The 23,861-nt window shown below is 40.4% G+C and overlaps 1 long non-coding RNA gene across 1 annotated transcript; it reads right to left on the reverse strand.

Annotated features, from left to right (window-relative positions):
• Nucleotides 1-17,212: 17,212 nt before the first annotated feature.
• LOC117540326 lies at nucleotides 17,213-19,532 on the reverse strand. The gene is made up of 3 exons (XR_004568151.1): nucleotides 19,151-19,532; nucleotides 18,109-18,246; nucleotides 17,213-17,458 (listed from the first exon to the last, which is right to left on the reverse strand). It is a non-coding gene; the product is annotated as an uncharacterized LOC117540326 (long non-coding RNA).
• Nucleotides 19,533-23,861: the final 4,329 nt, after the last annotated feature.

Genomic DNA, 23,861 nt, shown 5'->3' on the forward strand with positions numbered 1-23,861 from the left:
CTGAAAATGTATATGGTAAAAATGTTCCACATTCTGTGAAGTTTATAATGAAGAAATCACATTCAGAGATCCCTTAGGGAAAAAACCTCTTTGAGAGTTTATAAGAAGTGTATTCTCTATCAGTTTAGCTCCTGTTTCTAAATGACAAAAGTGTCTGCCTGTATTATATCTAAGAAAATATCAGGCGTCTATAGATTCATACTGAAATAACAGAAAATGTTATATTGCAGAACAAATGAAGGCATCAGTAAAGAAATTGGAAGTTTCACATCCACCCCATCTATTTACAATGTTGAAATGAAGGCTACTGTATGTGTACTGTCCCAAACAGTTCATATCTTGCTTGTATTGTTTTAAATGCAATAAATGATGATGTTTTGTTATAAGACTAATCAATTGTTATGTTCATCAATAAATAATGACTAGTGTTGGGTTAACATTACTAAGGTGCTATACTGAGTAAGATTCTTGGCATAGTACATGTCACAGAGCAACGTTCATGCTGCTGATGAAGAATGATACATAATGACTAAAGTGGACCATTGACAGACAAATGAAAACCACAAGATCACCTAAAGAGTTTATTTTAGCATCATGGCAGTTGTTACTGACCACTAAAATCAAAAGGAAAAGCAGTGGAATGAATCAGGTCGATACAATCATCATGACATATGACATGTTCTGTAAAAGTGATGCTGATGATAAACGCACGTTCATTTGGCACCTACAGTTATTAACACCCAGGAGCTTGCAGCTTCTTGTGTACGTGATAGACAGAAATAAAGAATCTAAACATGAATAATGGTGACCTGAGCCCCTTTCTGTAAATGCAACCGAAGACAGAGAAGAAGCACAGCAGTGACGAACGAGACATTTATGGAACATTGTTTTTTACAGTTCTTGCTACCAGTGATAGTAAAGCTGTCGATAGGTTGGAAGGGATTTACACGTAGAGGCTTCGAAACACATTTTAATGCAGCTTAACAGACGCTAAAAGCAATACAAAACTGGAATGACGTTTTTTAAAACAGCGGGATATGTTCATTAGTTTCCTGCTCTGCATGAACTTTGTTCACCCGAGCAATTGTGATCACATTAGCCACTTCACCAAAGCACCTTTTCTAATAGAGCCACTGAGTTGGCACATTGTACACACAGATTACAGAGAACTGAAGCCCCAATAAAGAACAAGATGAAGACAATCAGATGAGAAATGTGTAAACACTTTACACATTAACTAACAAAGACTATAGACTATAGTGTTTACAGTACCACATTTCAGTATAATAAACCACCAACAAGTATGTCCTGCTGCAGCATTTTTGAATGTACAGTTTTACTATAAGACTATCAGTGTTGTTGATGTAGTTTCAGGTTTCCTCCAGGTGGAGGCAGTGTAGGACACGCAGTTCAGCTGCTTCTTGAGGGTTTTTCATGAGAATAAGAAGATTAAAAAGGCAGCGATGAAGCTGCTGTGTGGTGGACAAATATAATGTTGGAGTGTCGTGTTGTTGTAGCATTTTATTTTTGCGTTAAAAAGACTGGGTCCCGCTGTATTACACAGGCTGCTCTACAGCGTCTATTCACAGGCGCGATCCAACTACTGAGCGGCACGGGGGCTTTGGCCTGCTCCGTCTCCGGCCTTGGCCGATGCACCCCTCCTTAGACGACCTGGTGGTCCCGAGCTCCCCCAGGAGCACCATATCGATACCGAACTTAGTGCGGACAACCGATCGGCATAGTCCGCTGCAGCTCAGGTCTCCTGAGCTCAAACGCTTCACCAGCCTCAGCCTCCCAGTAACTTGGATTACAGGCGCGCGCCACCGCACCCGGCGGGAAATAGTCTCGCTCATAGGGTTTTTGAATTCGACAAATGTGATGTAATCAAGCAGCAAGCTGGAGTGGCATCTAGTGGCGGGAAATAACACTGCAGCTGCTGAAGAGATGAAGGCTGAGTTTGTTAAAGTTCTGGATATCGAACTTCATCTGTTCATTCATATATTCATTTGTATATATTTAGGGCCTGAGCACGAAGTGCAAAGACCTATTGAAATCGTCAGATTTGTTATTATTATTTTACCGGTTCTGCACTTTCGACCTGTTTTTGAGGGGGTTACGACACTATTCATGTAGCGACATTTGGCAACGCCGGCAGGAAGGGTGAAAATGTTAACATTCTGGATTCGATGGGTGAAAAATGTCCAACTTGCTCTCTAGCGCCACCTGTGTAAATGCAGTTTTTCGAAACATTTACAAAGTCGCAGCGTAACTCTGACGGACCGGACATTTTGCACACTTATCCGGGTGCAACAGCTCTACATATTATCTAAAAATCCCCATGAAATCCCGAAGCTCCGCCTACTTTGATTTGTTTTTAATTAGCATAATGTGAAAAACAGTGAAATATTAACTGAATTTCCAATTTCTTGATTTTCCACACTAAACTTAGTGCACAGCCTCAGTGGAGGGTCAGACACATTACCGTAGAAAATGAGCACGAGGTGTGGAAAAAAGTGGCCGACATCAATCAAAACGTATTAGCAAAAAGGTGTGGCCTACACATAACTGCTCACAATTCATCCAAAATGTATCCAAATATCACAGATTTCGGTGGATAGGTTCAGTGTGTCTTGGTAAATAGGCACAACAAACAATGTTCATTTCGGACAATAGGGGGCGCCAAAAACACAACTAATTTATATATGTTGTCATAGACATACTGGCAGGGTGAGTATAAACTGAGATTTAAAGGGTCGCAACCAATGAAAAATGTGGGCGTGTCCTATTCAGTTTTTTCTCGAAATCGAAGGGTTAAAAAATGTACCGAGCCATAAGTAGGGGAAAAAATGAGTTACAGCCTTTAAATTAGGAACGCATGTCACAGCCCACAACCTTTTCCAGACTGTAGAAACAAATCGTACGTTTTAGCAAATATGGCTCAGTAGCGCCCCCTATTGTGCGGTAGTCAAATATAGTTTCTTCGAACTACCCGAAACTTGGCACAGAGATTCCTCATGGAAATGCGGACATATTTCAAAATGGCTTCCATTATCCCCGCCCCCTATTAAGTCGGCCATTTTGAAATATGTCCATTTTAATCGCATTTTCACATACTTCTTCTAGGAAAATGATCGGAAAAATTCCAAACCAGGACAAGATCAGCCCATATCCAATGCGATGCTAAATTGCGAATGAATAATTGACTGCTCAAACGGGGAGCTCGTAAGCTAACAGAACATGTACCAATTTTGACGATTTAAATGCCACAAAATCGCTAAAATGACTTTTGGATGCATAACTTGGAACACACGTCACAACCCACGTCTTTTTCCAGACTGTACAAAAAAAACGTACATTTTTGTACACCAGCTCAGTAGCGCCCCCTATTGTGCGATAGTCATATATAGTTTCTCCCAACTACCCCAATCTTGCCACAGACATTACTGATGGAATTGCGGACATATTTCAAAATAGCTTCCATTAGCCCCGCCCCCCAGAAAGTCGGCCATTTTGAAAAATCGGCGTTATTCATGCATTTTCAGCGCATTTCCCAACACCTCCTCGGGAAAAGATTGGAAAAATTCCAGTCCAGGACAAGTTAAGCCCATATCCAATATCATGTTCAATTGCGAATAAAATAGTTGCTAGCTCAATCAGGGTGAACGTAAGCTAACAGAGAATGTACAATTTTTGACGATTTACATGTCTCAAATTACTCCAAACTACTCGCATATTTTTCCAGATATTCACGAAACGCTGTATACACATTGCTATTATGATGGCACACAAATTTACCAGCAACAGCTCTGCTTATTAATTTCCCACATGAACCATAAACACCCAATACATATAAAAGTCCTAAACAATGTATGGTGAAATGTTTTCCATCTTTGTTTTTCTATCTACGACTACAAACAGTCTTTCCACTACAAGCAGAACAGTAACACATCTTTCTATGCAATACAATAGAACACATAATTGAAACCAGCAGGATGTAAACGGAGGAGAACAGCCGGTCTGATTTAGTGTGATTGATTGATTGATTGAAAAGTTTATTAACAGCTTGTATATTGGGTACAGCTCAAAACATACAATTGTTAAGGGGATGCAGACCAGAGAAAGACTTTCGTCTTGTTTACATCAGGGTCCCCCATTTCCAATTCATCATGTCATTTAAGACATATAAGACATACAGATGGCTTATTTACAATTTACATACAGGTGGTTTTTTACATACAGATTGCTTATTTACAATTTTCATTTTAGATTTCGTTCTAATACATCCTAACCGGACATTTAAGACATACCAAGTCTACAGATATACAGTTAGTAACAGAGTCTAAAATGCGAGTATATACATAGATGGGGGGGGGGGGGGGAAGCTGTCCATTGAACGACAGGTTGAGATTTGTACCATTACCGGGGCCAGTTTTGCAATGCTCTCCCCCGAAGGTGCTCTTTAAGAGAGGTTTTGAAGGTAAGTATAGTTTTGCTTTCCTTTACAGTTGTCGGAAGAGCGTTCCACCTTGATGTGGCATAATTGCGAAACGTGTATTCCCCCTTTTTTGTGCCAAATCTGGGTTTCACATGATTTGTGGAGCTCCCTCTGGTGTTATGATCATGGTATTCCTTGACCTTTGGGAAGAATTTTGACATGTACATGGGTACCATAGAGGTGTAGTGGATCTTGTAGACCAGGCCCATTGCAAGTAGCTGTACTCTGTCGTCTACTCTAAGCCATCCTAGGTTGTCAAAGTGGGCAGAGGTGAGGTGGGTTCTAGATGAAAGGTCAAGCAGTAGTCTGACCAGTTTATTTTGCGATGTTTGAAGTTTTATTTTTAGCGCCTTGGAGGTGCTATGGTACCATGACGTGCAAGCATAGTCATAGTACCCTTGAATGAGTGCTCCTGCCAGAGTTTTCAGGGTGTTTTTGTTTACCAGAGAGGAGATCCGGTATAGGAATCTAGTTCTTTGATTGACTTTTTTATTACATTGGATGCCATTTTGTCACAGGAGAGGTTTGCCTCAAGAATAGATCCTAGGTATGTAATTTCCTTCTTACTTGTGACAATAATGTCAGCCCACTGCAACTGAGAAGTCGTCGGATTTGCCTGAGATTATGTTTCGAACCGAAGAGAATGGACTCTGTTTTACCCAGGTGTAATGATAATTTATTATCGGCGAGCCAGGTGCAGATTCTGCCGAGCTCGGAGCTGAGGGTTTTTTCAACCTGCAACCTGTTCCTGTCAGAGACCAGCAGGGCTGAGTCATCCGCGAACAGGAACAAGTTGCAGTCACATGCTGATGACATGTAATTTACATAAATTAGGAACAGTAACGGACCTAATATGCTTCCTTGTGGAACACCACAGCTCACTGGGAGGGTGGGGGGACAGAGTACCGTTTACCTCCACCATCTGTTCTCTCCCCTCCAGGTAGGATTGCATCCAGCTCACCGATAGTTTATCAAAACCAATTGCTTTTAGCTTGTCAATCAGAATGGGGTGATTGACAGTGTCGAAAGCCTTTTGTAGGTCCAGCATCACCATGCCGCAGTACTTGCCCTCGTCCACCTCTTGTTTGATGTGGTCGCTCAAATAAAGAAGGCATGTGTCAGTGGAGTGGGATGTTCTAAAGCCAGATTGAAATTCATAGATTAGTTTCTTTTCCGCGAGGTACTTTTCGACCTGTTCATATACTATTTTTTCCATGACTTTCGAGATGGAGGTAAGTATAGAAACAGGGCGGTAGTTGCCTGGGTCCAATTTGCTGCCCTTTTTGTGCAGGGGGGTTACTCTTGCAATTTTGAATTCTTTGGGTACTTTTCCCTGTTTTATGGAGAGGTTAATTATGTGAGCTATGACTGGTGAGATGGCGGTTGCTGTGTCTCTGAGGAATTTGGAGGGGATATTGTGGTGGCCAGTGGCCTTGTTAGGTTGGAGGGCGCTCAGTTTAATGAGTACCTCTGCTGTTGTTACCCTTGCTAGACTGAAATCATCTTTGCGTACCCCTATGTTTTTGTAGTAGGTCATGATGTGATCTACTCCAAAAAGCCCTGAGTGGGAGGGTAATGTGATTATCCTGTAATGAGTAACATACACGGTGTTGATCGACTATATAAATAGTTCATTTACTGTCTCGATACATGTGTTGTGTAAGACATTTGAATCAATTTGATACGTCAATATTAAATGTACCTTTATTTTGAAAAACTTTATTGTGAAGGACAAACCGGATGTCACATTTCCGGTATTGACGGTTTAGGGAGAGACTTAATTCAGGTAGCTTGCCTTGGCTGTGTGTGTGCGCGGAGGTTTTGTCGTCGACAGACTCATTAAAATACCCACTTCTCGGTACATAGAAACCCTGCTCCACTTTGTCAAACGTGAGTAATATCGCAATTGGTGTGTTATACTGAAATGTGTTGACGTTGTATGCTTTTCATTGGAACACCCGGTGGGTGTGTGCATTACTAATGCTAGTTAAGCTAATGAAGCAGGTGCATGCTACCTCACGCGGATAGCAATGCCTTTGAAAACCAGTTTAGACCAGACAAAGAGCTATGTTAGCCTAGCGCATGTTAGTAGCTAGCGCCACTTGTTTTGATGTACGTTTTTGTTGATAACCTCGCGAGTTTGTATCTTTCAGTGTTGAGGTGGGCACCGTTAGATTCTGTGTCTTTACGGACATAAACAATGTGTTGGATGTGGAGCTAGGATAAGTAATAAAGGAGCTAGGAGTGATTTTAGGTGCAGTAATAGGTTAGCATTTTTCGCTCGGGGCTAATTCAGAGGCTCACTGTTAGCATTGTGTGTTTTTTTGAGAAAAAAAAATGAAAACGATCAGTTAAATTAGTTTTTTTCCCGTTATATGGATATAAAATATTCATAGTTTATTAAATATTAAGGTTTCTTAGACGTTGTTTCCTGCAAATGACGCGATTTCGGGTCCGTGGGGCCTAAGAGGATAACAGAGTTTTCTCGAAATCGAAGGGTTAATACCCGTATTACTTACTGCACATACAATATATCCGATTAAAGCTGAGACTCCACAGATTATTTAAGTATAGTATCTAAGCGATCCGATCTCGCAACAGGAGAAGCAAACACAGACATCACAACACGTACCTTTTACGGGAGATTGTCTCACCGTAGCTGTCAATCTGTGTGTGTTGGACTGCCGCATAGCCAACACCGGAAGCAGCAGCCACTCTGGTAGCTACCATTAGCAGCTAACTTTTGCTCTGCGATTTTTACATACAAATTGAATTATGGATTATAAATGAAATAATTTTTTTATACAGAGACGTTAAAAACCTATGGATTAACCGATTCAGCCGCGTTTTTTCTCGTTTTAATGCCATTGAACACGTATTTTGATCAGATTGACAGCTACGGTGAGACATCTCCCCTAGAAGCTACGTAAAGGTACGTGTTGTGATGTCTGTGTTTGCTTCCCCTGTCCGAGTTCGGATCACTCAGTGATGATACTATATACAGGGCTGCACATAACTGGTGCGCACCTCCGCTAAAAAAAGAGCACCGTGTCATTTGAAAAAAGGTGCATTTGCGTACAGAGAGAGAGAGAGAGAGAGAGAGAGAGAGAGAGAGAGAGAGAGGAGAGAGAGAGAGAGAGAGAGAGAGAGAGAGAGAGAGAGAGAGAGAGAGAGAGAGAGAGAGAGAGAGATGAGAGAGAGAGAGAGAGAGAGAGGAGAGAGAGAGAGAGAGAGAGAGAGAGAGAGAGAGAGAGAGAGAGAGAGAGAGAGAGACAGAGAGACAGAGAGACAGAGAGACAGAGAGACAGAGAGACAGAGAGACAGAGAGACATATATACATATATTCTGGCAGCTCTGGGAGGGAAACAAACATGTTTGACCGTAGGTGCTCATCCTAATTTTCGGCCTTGATGTAACAATATTCATAATTAAGTAAATGTAACACCCTTTTCACCCCGGTTACACGTTTCATTTGCCCTGTACGATGGGCGCTGTAAGTGATGAAAATGGGGGATGTTGGCTTATCTGGCGCCCGCAGCTCACAGCCAAAGTGCGAGTGAGCGAGGGAGAGAGAAGGGCGCACCGCCCGGTACCGGCGCTGTTGTTATTAGAATCTGGTGCTAGCTGCTCTAACGGATATAAGAAGAAGATGTTTCTACAATAATGTGGAGGGAGAGTCCTCTCCAGTCAGACTGATAACTACAGCTCAGTGAGGTAAGGACTCTGAGTGTTTAGATAGTTAACTTTAGTCTAAGTTCAAACGGTTTGGTCACAATTTATGTAAATACATATTTCCAAGACACTCCTTTATAATTATTGGGATAAACAGGTTTAAAATCATTCCAATGTATACTATAGGACAGTAACCAAAAATATCCTTTAAAACTGGAGAGATAAAAAAAAATGCATAAATAAATGTTAAGGTAAAATAAGATATGAATGAACAACATAAATAAAATAGGTTACATTAATTTGTTATTGGTTATGTTCACATACTTATTTGATTACATCCACTTGTCTAAGATGACAACAGAGACTTTCAACCCAAAACCAGCTGTTGACTTGTGGATGCAAGCAGCTAATCGTAGACTCAACCAGAGAGGAAGTAGTAGGCCTACATCATCAGCTACCATGTCTGACAGAGAGGAAGACAGTGAGGAGAACAGTCAGGAGGGTAGTGATGACAGCTTGTAGGATTACTGGTCGTGCTAATGTTGTCTTGTGTTCACCTCTGCATGTGTGTTCAGTGTTCACCTCTGCATGTGTGTTCAGTGCCGTGTGTCTGGCAAATAAAGTCAAGACCCCCTCAAAAGTTACGGTTTATTTCATTTTAAGGATGAGCACCAAGCAACATCTCCAGGTGCTCCTTTGAGAACCAGGCCAAAAAAGTTATGTGCATCCCTGACTATATACCTAATTGCATACACTATTTCAAGCACAAATACATTTTGTTTTCATTTCACATACAAACTGTCTTCATTTCTCTTCTCACCCACACCTTACCTAATCACCTACATGTCTTACTAGAAATGGAATGAAGACCTCTTTCATGCCGAGAACAAACACCACTGCCCTGCTAACAGGATCTTTTAAATTACATAGCATGCTATTTACAATTATATCTGATGACTTTCATCCTGTAATACAGTACAATACATATGTTGAGACTACATTTTAAGTCATACGCTAATATTAACCAATACACAGCTTCAATCATTACTTTACTTACCTTGACCACATAACAGCTGTATTGAAGGTTTGCTTTTTGATCAATAAACACAACAACAAAAAGCAAACTCCACTGGTATGGAACATACATGGCCTAATATCCAGAGGAGATGCGTTTATCGAGTAAACAAACGGTCAAGGGCAGAACGTCTGCACAACCCACGGTTAAGGCTCCTCCAGACAGCCTCCGCGATAATCGATCGTCGACGAGCCTTTACGGAAATGTGTTTTCCTTCGAGGCGGCGACACCCAAGCTTGCTGCACATTCATAGAATGGACAATGTTTCCAATCATGCACGTGCAGAAAGCCAAGAGGTGGCCAGGTCAGACAACACAGTAGTTTCAAGTGCACTGGTGAGCATAAACCAGGAGACTACTACCTGTGAAGGGGCCGGAGATAGATGTGTTCTTGCGATTCTTCCGGTCTACATCAAAGCAAAGACAGGAAGCAAGCTTGTGAAAACCTACGCCTTCGTGGACCCTGGGAGCTCTGCAACATTTTGCACAGACTCTTTAGCAAGGCAGCTAAACCTGCAGGGAAAAGGAGCGCAGCTTGTCCTAACAACAATGAGCTCAACCGAACAAGTGAAAAGTTCTCTGCTGAGAGATTTGGAGGTCTGTGGAATCAAAGAAGATAAGTTTATCAACCTAAAAAAGGTTTTCACGCAAAAGAGCATCCCAGTAACAAAGGATCATATTCCTCTTCAGAAAGACATTGAAAAATGGCCACACCTCCTGGAAGTAGAGCTGCCGTGCATCGCTGCTGAGATAGGACTCCTAATTGGAAATGACGTGTATGAAGCTTTCGAGCCATGGAAAGTCATTCACAGTCAGAACAACGGCCCATATGCTGTAAAGACGGTCCTTGGCTGGACTATTAATGGCCCACTTAAAGAACAAGAAGACAGTGTGCCAGAGGACGGTGAGCAGCACCAAGTCACAATCAACCGGATTGCAGTAGAGACTGTGGAAAGGCTACTCATACAGCAATACAATGCAGACTTTCCTGAGCATTGCTACAGCGACAAACTGGAAATGTCAAAAGACAAACCATTCATCAGCTCTGTATCCAGCTCAATCCATCATGCTGAAGGACATTATTACATCAATCTACCTACAAAGACATCATTGGTCAGCTTGCCAAACAATAAGTATGCTGCAGTGCAGAGAGCAATTAACCTAAAGAAGAGACTCACCAAAAAACCAGAATTCCACCAGGAATACACAGACTGTATTAGTGACCTGCTAAATAAGGGATATGCAGTCAAGGTGCCAGAGACACAACTGAGCTGGCAAGAAGACAGAGTGTGGTATATCCCACACCATGGTGTGTACCACCCACAAAAGAAAAAACTCCTGGTGGTCTTTGACTGTGATGCAAGTTTCTATGGAACTTCAATCAATAACGAATCGCTTCAGGGTCCTGACCTTACAAGCTCCCTCATCGGAGTCCTGACACGTTTTAGACAAGAGCATGTTGCAATGATGGCAGACATAGAAGCCATGTACCACCAAGTCAGAGTCCCAGAAGAGGATACGGACCTCCTACGCCTTTTGTGGTGGTCTAATAGAGACCTCACACAAGAAATGGTTGATTACAAAATGGTTGTACACATTTTCGGCGCCACCTCGGCTGCCAGCTGTGCTAACTTTGCCTTAAGAAGAGCAGCAGAAGAAAACAGGACTGCGGCAACAACTCGGGCCGTAGAGACAGTTCTGAGGAACTTTTACGTTGATGACTGTTTAAAGTCGGTCAGTGATGACTCTGAAGCCATTGCCCTGGGCAAAGACCTCATGTCCTTGTGCACCTCAAGAGGCTTTCACATTACCAAAATGGACTAAAGTGAAGCAGAATCTAGCACCAGGGCACATTGTCATGATCCTGGACGACAACGCCCCTCGGAGCTCGTGGCTTCTGGGAAGAGTCGTGCAGACCATCACAGACTCTAAAGGACTGGTTCGTAGAGTACTGGTTAAAACAAAATCCAGTACTTTGGAGAGGCCTGTGGAAAGACTTTGCCTCATTTGTGAATAGGGCACTTGATTTTGCCTTTACAAAAAAAAATGTACATAAAATACGTATATTTAGTTTGTTTATGGAAAACCCATGTCAAGGGGTGTAGGTGGATTCCTCCCCCAAAGGTAAATGCAAACGCTGTTTGTTAGGAGTATAGTTGAGCTATTATTAGCCATATGTTAGTTTGGAAATGGCTCTTGTTATTATTTATAATTATAAGTCTTCCCGCCTTATAATTAGGGGCCGGAATTGTAAGAGCCATTTAGGCACATTATTTTATGGTAATGAATTATGGTTTTGTGAGCCAATTGAATATTCTTTAATTTAACTTAAATGAACTGAATAATTATGAATTACTATTATACTGTTTTTGTAACATGTCATCTTGCTTATGGACAGCTCTAGTTTATGTTTGTTATTATTTATACAAAGCAATAGGAGGGGCGTGCTCAGGTATAAATGACGCTGCCAGCATGACACAGCAGGAAGTCTAGAGAGGAAGTTGGAAAAAGTTTTTGACCGCACACATCCGTATGACCAGGAATCTTGTTTGTTTATTTGTTTTAAATACCGTGCAAACGTTGCACGTCGGCAGTGGGCCGCCAGCTGATGGAACCTTTCAATAAAACACCTGAATGGAACAAGCAAGGTATCTGGTTTCTTGAATATACGCGAGTCAATACTCGAGCTCGCCTCCTAGACTAAGTGGCCTTTGAGCATTAATTTTCTTTGGACAATTGGCCATTACAGATTGTATTGACCTGATTCATTCCACTGCTTTTCCTTTTGATTTTAGTGGTCAGTAACAACTGTCATGATGCTAAAATAAACTCTTTAGGTGATCTTGTGGTTTTCATTTGTCTGTCAATGGTCCACTTTAGTCATTATGTATCATTCTTCATCAGCAGCATGAACGTTGCTCTGTGACATGTACTATGCCAATAATCTTACTCAGTATAGCACCTTAGTAATGTTAACCCAACACCAGTCATTATTTATTGATGAACATAACAATTGATTAGTCTTATAACAAAACATCATCATTTATTGCATTTAAAACAACACAAGCAAGATATGAACTGTTTGGGACAGTACACATACAGTAGCCTTCATTTCAACATTGTAAATAGATGGGGTGGATGTGAAACTTCCAATTTCTTTACTGATGCCTTCATTTGTTCTGCAATATAACATTTTCTGTCATTTCAGTATGAATCTATAGACGCCTGATATTTTCTTAGATATAATACAGGCAGACACTTTTGTCATTTAGAAACAGGAGCTAAACTGATAGAGAATACACTTCTTATAAACTCTCAAAGAGGTTTTTTCCCTAAGGGATCTGTGAATGTGATTTATTCATTATATACTTCACAGAATGTGGAACATTTTTACCATATACATTTTCAGAGAACCTTTAGAGAGCGCTACCTGAATGTGTGGTAACCTATTTGATAATGCTGTGCTGCAAGAATAATTAGAATGACATTAAGACAAATACAAATATATACAAATGAATATATGAATGAACAGATAAAGTTCGATATCCAGAACTTTAACAAACTCAGCCTTCATCTCGTCAGCAGCTGCAGTGTTACTTTCCCGCCACTAGATGCCACTCCGGCTTGCTGCTTGATGACATCACATTTGTCGAATTCAAAAACCCTATGAGCGAGACTATTTCCCGCCGGGTGCGGTGCAGTGTTGCCAACTTGGCGATTTTCTCGTTAAATTTGGCGGCTTTCCAAACCCTCCGGCTACTTATTTGTGTCAAAAGCGACTGACGACTCATCTAACGATTTATAATGGTGTTATTAGGGACTTTTCTGGTGTTTGGAGACTCACGTATTGTTCTGCAGTTAACGAGCCGCGGGTGCTGCCGTGAGCCCCGCCTCCCTCCCATAGTACTCACAGGCGCTCAGACTGACAGTTGCCTGGCCGCAGCAGAGCTGCTGCTGCAGTTAGAGCAGAGAGGAGACAACCACACTCCCCCGCGTCGAGACTGCAAATTAATTGCGCATGCGCCAACTGCCAAGCCGTCCTGGTTTTGAGCGGGATTTAAATGTAAATGTTTCTTCACTCACTTTCACACTATAATAAAGTTATGTTCTGCTTAAGACGGGGAAGCAACAAAGTAATTTTACCTTGCAGAATAGAGACATTTCTGATCTACTGTCGTCTGGATGTAACTCCGGTGGTTTCAAGTTTTGATCCTTGAAGGGTTGGGAACGTCTTTTGTACTCCCCTCTACCATGCTTTCTCCTACAGCCGCCATTACATGATATGCAAATTAGGCGATGACGTCATTTAGCGACTTCTGGCGACTTTTCGGACAGCCAATAGCTACTTTCCTTACTATGGAGTTGGCAACACTGGTGCGGTGGCGCGCGCCTGTAATCCAAGTTACTGGGAGGCTGAGGCTGGTGAAGCGTTTGAGCTCAGGAGACCTGAGCTGCAGCGGACTATGCCGATCGGGTGTCCGCACTAAGTTCGGTATCGATATGGTAATCCTGGGGGAGCTCGGGACCACCAGGTCGTCTAAGGAGGGGTGCATCGGCCAAGGCCGGAGACGGAGCAGGCCAAAGCCCCCGTGCCACTCAATAGTGGGATCACGCCTGTGAATAGACGCTGTAGAGCAGCCTGTGTAATACAGCGGGACCCAGTCTTTTTAACTCAAAAATAAAATACAACACGACACTCCAACATTATATTTTTCCACCACACAGCAGCTTCATCACTGCCTTTTTAATCTTCTTATTCTCATGAAAAACCCTCAAGAAGCAGCTGAACTGCGTGTCCTACACTGCCTCCGCCTGGAGGAAACCTGAAACTACATCAACAACACGGATAGTCTTATAGTAAAACTGTACATTCAAAAATGCTGCAGCAGGACATACTTGTTGGTGGTTTATTATACTGAAATGTGGTACTGTAAACACTATAGTCCTTGTTAGTTAATATGTAAAGTGTTTACACATTTCTCATCTGATTGTCTTCATCTTGTTCTTTATTGGGGCTTCAGTTCTCTGTAATCTGTGTGTACAATGTGCCAACTCAGTGGCTCTATTAGAAAAGGTGCTTTGGTGAAGTGGCTAATGTGATCACAATTGCTCGGGTGAACAAAGTTCATGCAGAGCAGGAAACTAATGAACATATCCCGCTGTTTTAAAAAACGTCATTCCAGTTTTGTATTGCTTTTAGCGTCTGTTAAGCTGCATTAAAATGTGTTTCGAAGCCTCTACGTGTAAATCCCTTCCAACCTATCGACAGCTTTACTATCACTGGTAGCAAGAACTGTAAAAAACAATGTTCCATAAATGTCTCGTTCGTCACTGCTGTGCTTCTTCTCTGTCTTCGGTTGCATTTACAGAAAGGGGCTCAGGTCACCATTATTCATGTTTAGATTCTTTATTTCTGTCCATCACGTACACAAGAAGCTGCAAGCTCCTGGGTGTTAATAACTGTAGGTGCTAAATGAACGTGCGTTTATCATCAGCATCACTTTTACAGAACATGTCATATGTCATGATGATTGTATTGACCTGATTCATTCCACTGCTTTTCCTTTTGATTTTAGTGGTCAGTAACAACTGTCATGATGCTAAAATAAACTCTTTAGGTGATCTTGTGGTTTCATTTGTCTGTCAATGGTCCACTTTAGTCATTATGTACACTGTAAAAAAAAAAACTCGTAAAAAAACGGTCAAAGTACTGGCAGCAGCGGCTGCCAAACAAAAACCCTTAAATTAAAGTAAAATACTTTAACTGAAATAAAGTGAATAAGCCATTAATTTACGGGAATTGTCCTTAAAGATTTTACAGGAAAACACTGTAATTTTACAGATTTATACTCTCTTTTTACAGTCAATAACCTTAAATAAAAGTACATCACTCATACTTCTACAGGCAAATACTCTAATTTTATAGATGTATCCTCTCTTTTTACAGTCAATAACATTTAATAAAAGTACAGCACTAATATTTTAACGTGCAAACACTGTAATTTTACAGATTTATACTCTCTTTTTACAGTCAATAACCTTAAATAAAAGTACATCACTCATACTTCTACAGGCAAATACTCTAATTTTATAGATGTATCCTCTCTTTTTACAGTCAATAACATTTAATAAAAGTACAGCACTAAAACTTCTACGGGCAAAAAACCCGTAAAAAAACGGTCAAATGACTGGCAGCAGCGGCTGCCAAACAAAAAACATTAAATTAAAGTAAAAATACATTAACTGAAATAAAGTGCAAAAGCAATTAGTATACAGAAATTGTCCTTAAAGATTTTAGAGGAAACTTTCCTCTCTTTTCAAAATCCATTGTCTTAAAATGTTACAATAAAATACCTTAAATAAAGTTCTGATGAGAAAAACAGTTTACATTTTTTTTATTAGATTTGTATGATCAAACACTAAAATAAATACAGAACCTAAAGTTAGAATACTGTTATCTTACAGCTTTTTTCTAACATTTTCCAATCAAACAGGTTCAACAAAATGACATCACAAAATGTTCTGTAGGAAACAATTACTCTGAAAACTTAAAATGAGTGCTGTCAAAATGATCGCGTTAACGGCGGTAATTAATTTTTTTAATTAATTGCGTTAAAATATTTAACGCATTTAACGCATGTGCAGAATGGCCCGCCCCATACGTGCCACCAGTGGCAGCGCCAGGGTATGGCTGGGGTAGGCTACACCCATACCAAGAAATGGCTTAGCCCCACCATGAAAAATGATGTTAAAGTAAGCAAAATAAAGTCTGCCAACTCGCGGAGTAAATTGCACAGACAGCAGTTAGTAAGATTGATTTCAGTAGCCACGGTTTTGAAAACTTTTGTCACGTAGTGATCGTCTTCTCAATAGAACATCTTTGATTACGGCGTGGTGTTGTTGCAGGAAGTCCCGACGGAGAATACTTTTGCTGTAGTACAGGGGTGCACATAACTGGTACGCAGATTATGTGCGTAATCTGAAATGCGTACCGTCACTTGTGTCACAAAGCGCATTTGCTTACCGACGTACTTGTGAAGCTTTTCCAGAAGGCGGTTAGATCACCGGACGAGAGTCGGTCTCCGTGTGCACAGACAGGGCTGCTGTTAACGTCGGTCTGTACAACAGAATTGTGCCCAAACTACGCCAACCGGCTGCGGAGGGAGACTCCCCCCCCCCCTTCACTGGAGAACTGCGCTAAAACAGCTGATCACAACGTTCACACTTTGTGGTCACGAAGTACTCCACTAGCCGCCCCTGTAGGATAAATGAATATTGGCTGCAAAAAACTTGAGGCCCAATCATGTTTCCTCTGTCCATTCTGCGCTACTGCAGACGTGGCAGTGCAACCTAGAGGACAAACCGATCAGAATCAGAAACGGGTTTATTGCCAGGTAGGTTCACACGTACGAGGAATTTGACTAGGTGTCGTGCACCACGACACCTGGACACACGACATACAAATTAAAAAAATTAAAAAGTACACAGATAGCGAACTATATTAAGAACACTGTAATAAAAATATAGTAAGATAGAAATAAAATAAAGCAGTAACTTACATCGAAATAGAATGCAATAAATTATAGAATATAAAATATGTGCAGTAAGCAATATTTAAACATTGCATTATTTACCATCCTGTGATCTCCATTATGTAATGCATAGAGTCTGCGTTGTGGCTGAGGTAAAGTGTCAGTGGGGGGGGGGGGGGGGGGGGGCCTTGTTGAGGTGGCGAGAGGTTCTGGTCCTGATGGAGAGAGGTTCTGGTCCTGATGGAGAGAGGTGTTGGTCCTGATGGAGAGAGGTTTTGGTCCTGATGGAGAGAGGTTTTGGTCCTGATGGAGAGAGGTTTTGGTCCTGATGGAGAGAAGTTCTGGTCCTGATGGAGAGAGGTGTTGGTCCTGATGGAGAGAGGTTTTGGTCCTGATGGAGAGAGGTTTTGGTCCTGATGGAGAGAGGTTTTGGTCCTGATGGAGAGAGGTTCTGGTCCTGATGGAGAGAGGTTCTGGTCCTAATGGAGAGAGGTGTTGGTCCTGATGGAGAGAGGTGTTGGTCCTGATGGAGAGAGGTTCTGGTCCTGAGGGAGAGAGGTGTTGGTCCTGAGGGAGAGAGGTGTTGGTCCTGATGGAGCGCAGCCTCCAGCCAGAGTGTTGTGTTGAAGGCAGAGCTGAAGTCCACAAACAGGATCCTGGCGTAGGTTCCTGCTGTGTCCAGATGCTGGAGGAGGAAGTGAAGTGATAACTATTAGTAAACCATAATGATGGATGTTATTATCAGCAGCTGCCAATAGATCCCCTACATCTTGTATGATGGACCTTTGAAGCACAAGCACGCACTATTGTGGGAACAATCAAACGCACCCTCCCAGGCACTGCGTGTTAGCGAAGTACAACTGGGATTTCGAAGAGGAAGATATGCTTGGTCAATTCTTAATAAAAAATAAAAACCAACAAATTGAGCACTTGAGTTTTCATTAGCAGCGCCTAGCTACAGCTGCGGAGCTTTAGTAAATACCGCTAACAGTCTATTTCCTTAAAATGGTACATATCGCTGAATCTATATTTGTATCTTCAGGTGATGAAATCTGCATAATGTCCCTGTACAATAAGATTCGAGCATTTTGTAATACAGTGAGGAAATTCAAGACCAGTAAATATTGATTGATTAAACAACACTAAATAAAATGTTAGTGTTTTCTTCAAACTCAGACTCTCTGCTGCGGCTGTACCTCAAAGACAAAACAATTGTCTGATGATCTTTGTTGAACAAGGTCTGATTGTCCTGTACATGTACAATGTGGGGTATTTTTAAATACTTTACTAAACGACATTCAATATTATGTTAGACACAAGTTAGTTATTACTCACATATCAAAGTATTTTCATCTGCAAGAATAGCTGGGTGCTGCCTGGAGAGACTGATGAGGGACACAGGCTGGCGTCAGCAGCTTTCCACACAAAACCATCACATCTTCTCTTCCATAGTCTTCGCTGTCCACTGGTGCTCTGTCAAAAGAGTGAACATCACAGCTGTCACGTTAACCCTTTGTTACACAACATACAACCAACATGTGTCAAAAGTGACCCGAATTAGTTTTCATTGTAAATATCTTTGCAATAAATTACTTTAACCATTCAGGATCCCAGGTATTCCTCAATTAACATGTTTTAGATCAACACCAATTCTAATTTTGTATTTGTCCCTTTCTTACTTTTTGAATAAAAATCATGTTTGTATCACTACACTTCTAAGGCACAACATGGGTCAAACATTACCCGTATTCTTTTGCTATGTTATTTCATGCATGGCTGAGTGTTTCTTTACTATACATTTTCAAAAATAATTAATTTTAGCAGTGATTTGGACCAAGCATGTATGATGTAGTAATACAAAAAGTATTTTAGTTCACAGTGTGACATTAGCTAGTCATGTTAGCGTGTAATATATAGAGCAGAGCTAACTAGCAAATTAGCCGAACGTTAGCGGTTAGCTGTTTATGCTATGCTAGCTGTTGGCTACTGAGCATTAACAAACTAGATTCCGCTGTAAGAAAGCTGTGAAACTTTACATTAAACTTGGCGACAACACTGTGACACCCCACTGCATGTTTATGTGTAATTCTCCCGTGTTGGAGACGAGAGGGTGGGGGGGCGGCACTGCAATAAACTGTAAGCTAACGTTAGCAGCCGCATGTTAAGCCGGGTTTCCCGGGCGCAACATCTTGCAAGAAACAGCATCTCAGGGCTTCTTAACATTTAACAACCTATTAATTATGCATACCAACTTAACGGGAAGAAACTCAGCTAACTAGAAGAAGAAACGTAACCTTAAATAAAAAATAAAACATTCACAAACTAAGTAAGGATTATCTAAATACATGTTTAACTCCATTACAGTTGCAGGACTCACCAGATCTCAAGTCTTCTGTTCTTTGTTGACGTCCCGATGCTCATATTTAACGTGTAGATGTAAAACGATCCCGATATGAATCCATAAACTCCTGTAACAGACACACAGATAGCTGTCGCTCCAGCAGGAGGAGACCCGCTCAAACTGACTTGGATGTTTCAAATGTGAACGACAGGCGCGGACAGTTCTCATTGGCAGGTTTCTTCGATGATGTTTATATTAACCAATCAGGAGTGTTGTGGACTCATTCCAAACATGCCTGACTTGTCTGCCGTGTTTTGGCTGAATTCTATTTCAAGTGCCGTAGCTCTGGCTGTCGGCCAGAATCCGAAAACCATACATTATACTGTAAAACTAAGGTTTATTACTGTAAATTGACCAATGGAAAATAAACACAGCAACAGAACACATAAATAAAACAAAGATAACTGTGACTTATTGTTGAGTAAATAACAGTGTGTGTTTTAAACCTTGGTCCTCCCTGCAGAGATTTCTCCACTTTCTATGATTTTTTTTTTTAATGATATTGTCAACTGTAGATGTTTACAATATAGTAAGTTAGGAATTTCATGAAAACATATTTATTTACTTTTGTTTCAACATTGGATATTTTGTGTTTTTGTTGGATTCAATCGAATATTGAGAAAATGATTTATGTAAAAATGTTTTACTTACATTTTACGTTTTTTTTATTTTACGCTTTTCTTACAGTTTTATGTTTACTTTAAAATTACAAAGAACATCTTAAAGTCTTATAATAGTAATACACTTTTATATTACGAGTTACATATTTAATTACAGATAAAAACATTTTATTTTACGTACATCTGCATGTATTTTCTGAAAGTGCAAAAATACTGTAAATATTATATAGTAAATTTACAGTAAAAAAAAGAGGAAATAAACGTTATTTGTTGTTATTGTCAAAATACTTCAAATAATGTTTTGGGTTGTTAATTTATAGTTAATATCTGTCATTTTACAGGATTTTGCAAGTTATTTAAAAAAACATGATAATTACTATACAAATTTACAGTTATTTCCTGTAAAATTACGATCTTTTTTTACAGTGTATCATTCTTCATCAGCAGCATGAACGTTGCTCTGTGACATGTACTATGTCAAGAATCTTACTCAGTATAGCACCTTAGTAATGTTAACCCAACACTAGTCAATATTTATTGATGAACATAACAATTGATTAGTCTTATAACAAAACATCATCATTTATTGCATTTAAAACAATACAAGCAAGATATGAACTGTTTGGGACAGTACACAGTAGCCTTCATTTCAACATTGTAAATAGATGGGGTGGATGTGAAACTTTCAATTTCTTTACTGATGCCTTCATTTGTTCTGCAATATAACATTTTCTGTCATTTCAGTATGAATCTATAGACGCCTGATATTTTCTTAGATATAATACAGGCAGACACTTTTGTCATTTAGAAACAGGAGCTAAACTGATAGAGAATACACTTCTTATAAACTCTCAAAGAGGTTTTTTCCCTAAGGGATCTCTGAATGTGATTTCTTCATTATAAAGTTCACAGAATGTGGAACATTTTTACCATTTTCAGAGAACCTTTAGAGAGCGCTACCTGAATGTGTGGTAACCTATTTGATAATGTTGTGCTGCAAGAATAATTAGAATGACATTAAGACAAATACAAATATATACAAATGAATATATGAATGAACAGATGAAGTTCGATATCCAGAACTTTAACAAACTCAGCCTTCATCTCTTCAGCAGCTGCAGTGTTATTTCCCGCCACTAGATGCCACTCCGGTTTGCTGCTTGATGACATCACATTTGTCGAATTCAAAAACCCTATGAGCGAGACAATTTCCCGCCGGGTGCGGTGGCGCGCGCCTGTAATCCAAGTTACTGGGAGGCTGAGGCTGGTGAAGCGTTTGAGCTCAGGAGACCTGAGCTGCAGCGGACTATGCCGATCGGGTGTCCGCACTAAGTTCGGTATCGATATGGTGCTCCTGGGGGAGCTCGGGACCACCAGGTCGTCTAGAGGGGTGCATCGGCCAAGGCCGGAGACGGAGCAGGCCAAAGCCCCCGTGCCACTCAATATTGGGATCACGCCTGTGAATAGATGCTGTAGAGCAACCTGTGTAATACAGCGGGACCCAGTCTTTTTAACTCAAAAATAAAATACTACAACAACACGACACTCCAACATTATATTTTTCCACCACACAGCAGCTTCATCACTGCCTTTGTAATCTTCTTATTCTCATGAAAAACCCTCAAGAAGCAGCTGAACTGCGTGTCCTACACTGCCTCCGCCTGGAGGAAACCTGAAACTACATCAACAACACTGATAGTCTTATAGTAAAACTGTACATTCAAAAATGCTGCAGCAGGACATACTTGTTGGTGGTTTATTATACTGAAATGTGGTACTGTAAACACTATAGTCCATAGTTTTTGTTAGTTAATATGTAAAGTGTTTACACATTTCTCATCTGATTGTCTTCATCTTGTTCTTTATTGGGGCTTCAGTTCTCTGTAATCTGTGTGTACAATGTGCCAACTCAGTGGCTCTATTAGAAAAGGTGCTTTGGTGAAGTGGCTAATGTGATCACAATTGCTCGGGTGAACAAAGTTCATGCAGAGCAGGAAACTAATGAACATATCCCGCTGTTTTAAAAAACGTCATTCCAGTTTTGTATTGCTTTTAGCGTCTGTTAAGCTGCATTAAAATGTGTTTCGAAGCCTCTACGTGTAAATCCCTTCCAACCTATCGACAGCTTTACTATCACTGGTAGCAAGAACTGTAAAAAACAATGTTCCATAAATGTCTCGTTCGTCACTGCTGTGCTTCTTCTCTGTCTTCGGTTGCATTTACAGAAAGGGGCTCAGGTCACCATTATTCATGTTTAGATTCTTTATTTCTGTCCATCACGTACACAAGAAGCTGCAAGCTCCTGGGTGTTAATAACTGTAGGTGCTAAATGAACGTGCGTTTATCATCAGCATCACTTTTACAGAACATGTCATATGTCATGATGATTGTATTGACCTGATTCATTCCACTGCTTTTCCTTTTGATTTTAGTGGTCAGTAACAACTGTCATGATGCTAAAATAAACTCTTTAGGTGATCTTGTGGTTTCATTTGTCTGTCAATGGTCCACTTTAGTCATTATGTACACTGTAAAAAAAAAAACTCGTAAAAAAACGGTCAAAGTACTGGCAGCAGCGGCTGCCAAACAAAAACCCTTAAATTAAAGTAAAATACTTTAACTGAAATAAAGTGAATAAGCCATTAATTTACGGGAATTGTCCTTAAAGATTTTACAGGAAAACACTGTAATTTTACAGATTTATACTCTCTTTTTACAGTCAATAACCTTAAATAAAAGTACATCACTCATACTTCTACAGGCAAATACTCTAATTTTATAGATGTATCCTCTCTTTTTACAGTCAATAACATTTAATAAAAGTACAGCACTAATATTTTAACGTGCAAACACTGTAATTTTACAGATTTATACTCTCTTTTTACAGTCAATAACCTTAAATAAAAGTACATCACTCATACTTCTACAGGCAAATACTCTAATTTTATAGATGTATCCTCTCTTTTTACAGTCAATAACATTTAATAAAAGTACAGCACTAAAACTTCTACGGGCAAAAAACCCGTAAAAAAACGGTCAAATGACTGGCAGCAGCGGCTGCCAAACAAAAAACATTAAATTAAAGTAAAAATACATTAACTGAAATAAAGTGCAAAAGCAATTAGTATACAGAAATTGTCCTTAAAGATTTTAGAGGAAACTTTCCTCTCTTTTCAAAATCCATTGTCTTAAAATGTTACAATAAAATACCTTAAATAAAGTTCTGATGAGAAAAACAGTTTACATTTTTTTTATTAGATTTGTATGATCAAACACTAAAATAAATACAGAACCTAAAGTTAGAATACTGTTATCTTACAGCTTTTTTCTAACATTTTCCAATCAAACAGGTTCAACAAAATGACATCACAAAATGTTCTGTAGGAAACAATTACTCTGAAAACTTAAAATGAGTGCTGTCAAAATGATCGCGTTAACGGCGGTAATTAATTTTTTTAATTAATTGCGTTAAAATATTTAACGCATTTAACGCATGTGCAGAATGGCCCGCCCCATACGTGCCACCAGTGGCAGCGCCAGGGTATGGCTGGGGTAGGCTACACCCATACCAAGAAATGGCTTAGCCCCACCATGAAAAATGATGTTAAAGTAAGCAAAATAAAGTCTGCCAACTCGCGGAGTAAATTGCACAGACAGCAGTTAGTAAGATTGATTTCAGTAGCCACGGTTTTGAAAACTTTTGTCACGTAGTGATCGTCTTCTCAATAGAACATCTTTGATTACGGCGTGGTGTTGTTGCAGGAAGTCCCGACGGAGAATACTTTTGCTGTAGTACAGGGGTGCACATAACTGGTACGCAGATTATGTGCGTAATCTGAAATGCGTACCGTCACTTGTGTCACAAAGCGCATTTGCTTACCGACGTACTTGTGAAGCTTTTCCAGAAGGCGGTTAGATCACCGGACGAGAGTCGGTCTCCGTGTGCACAGACAGGGCTGCTGTTAACGTCGGTCTGTACAACAGAATTGTGCCCAAACTACGCCAACCGGCTGCGGAGGGAGACTCCCCCCCCCCTTCACTGGAGAACTGCGCTAAAACAGCTGATC

The sequence above is a fragment of the Gymnodraco acuticeps genome, unplaced genomic scaffold (genome assembly GCF_902827175.1).
Source record: "Gymnodraco acuticeps unplaced genomic scaffold, fGymAcu1.1, whole genome shotgun sequence".
Classification (NCBI taxonomy): Eukaryota; Metazoa; Chordata; class Actinopteri; order Perciformes; family Bathydraconidae; genus Gymnodraco; species Gymnodraco acuticeps.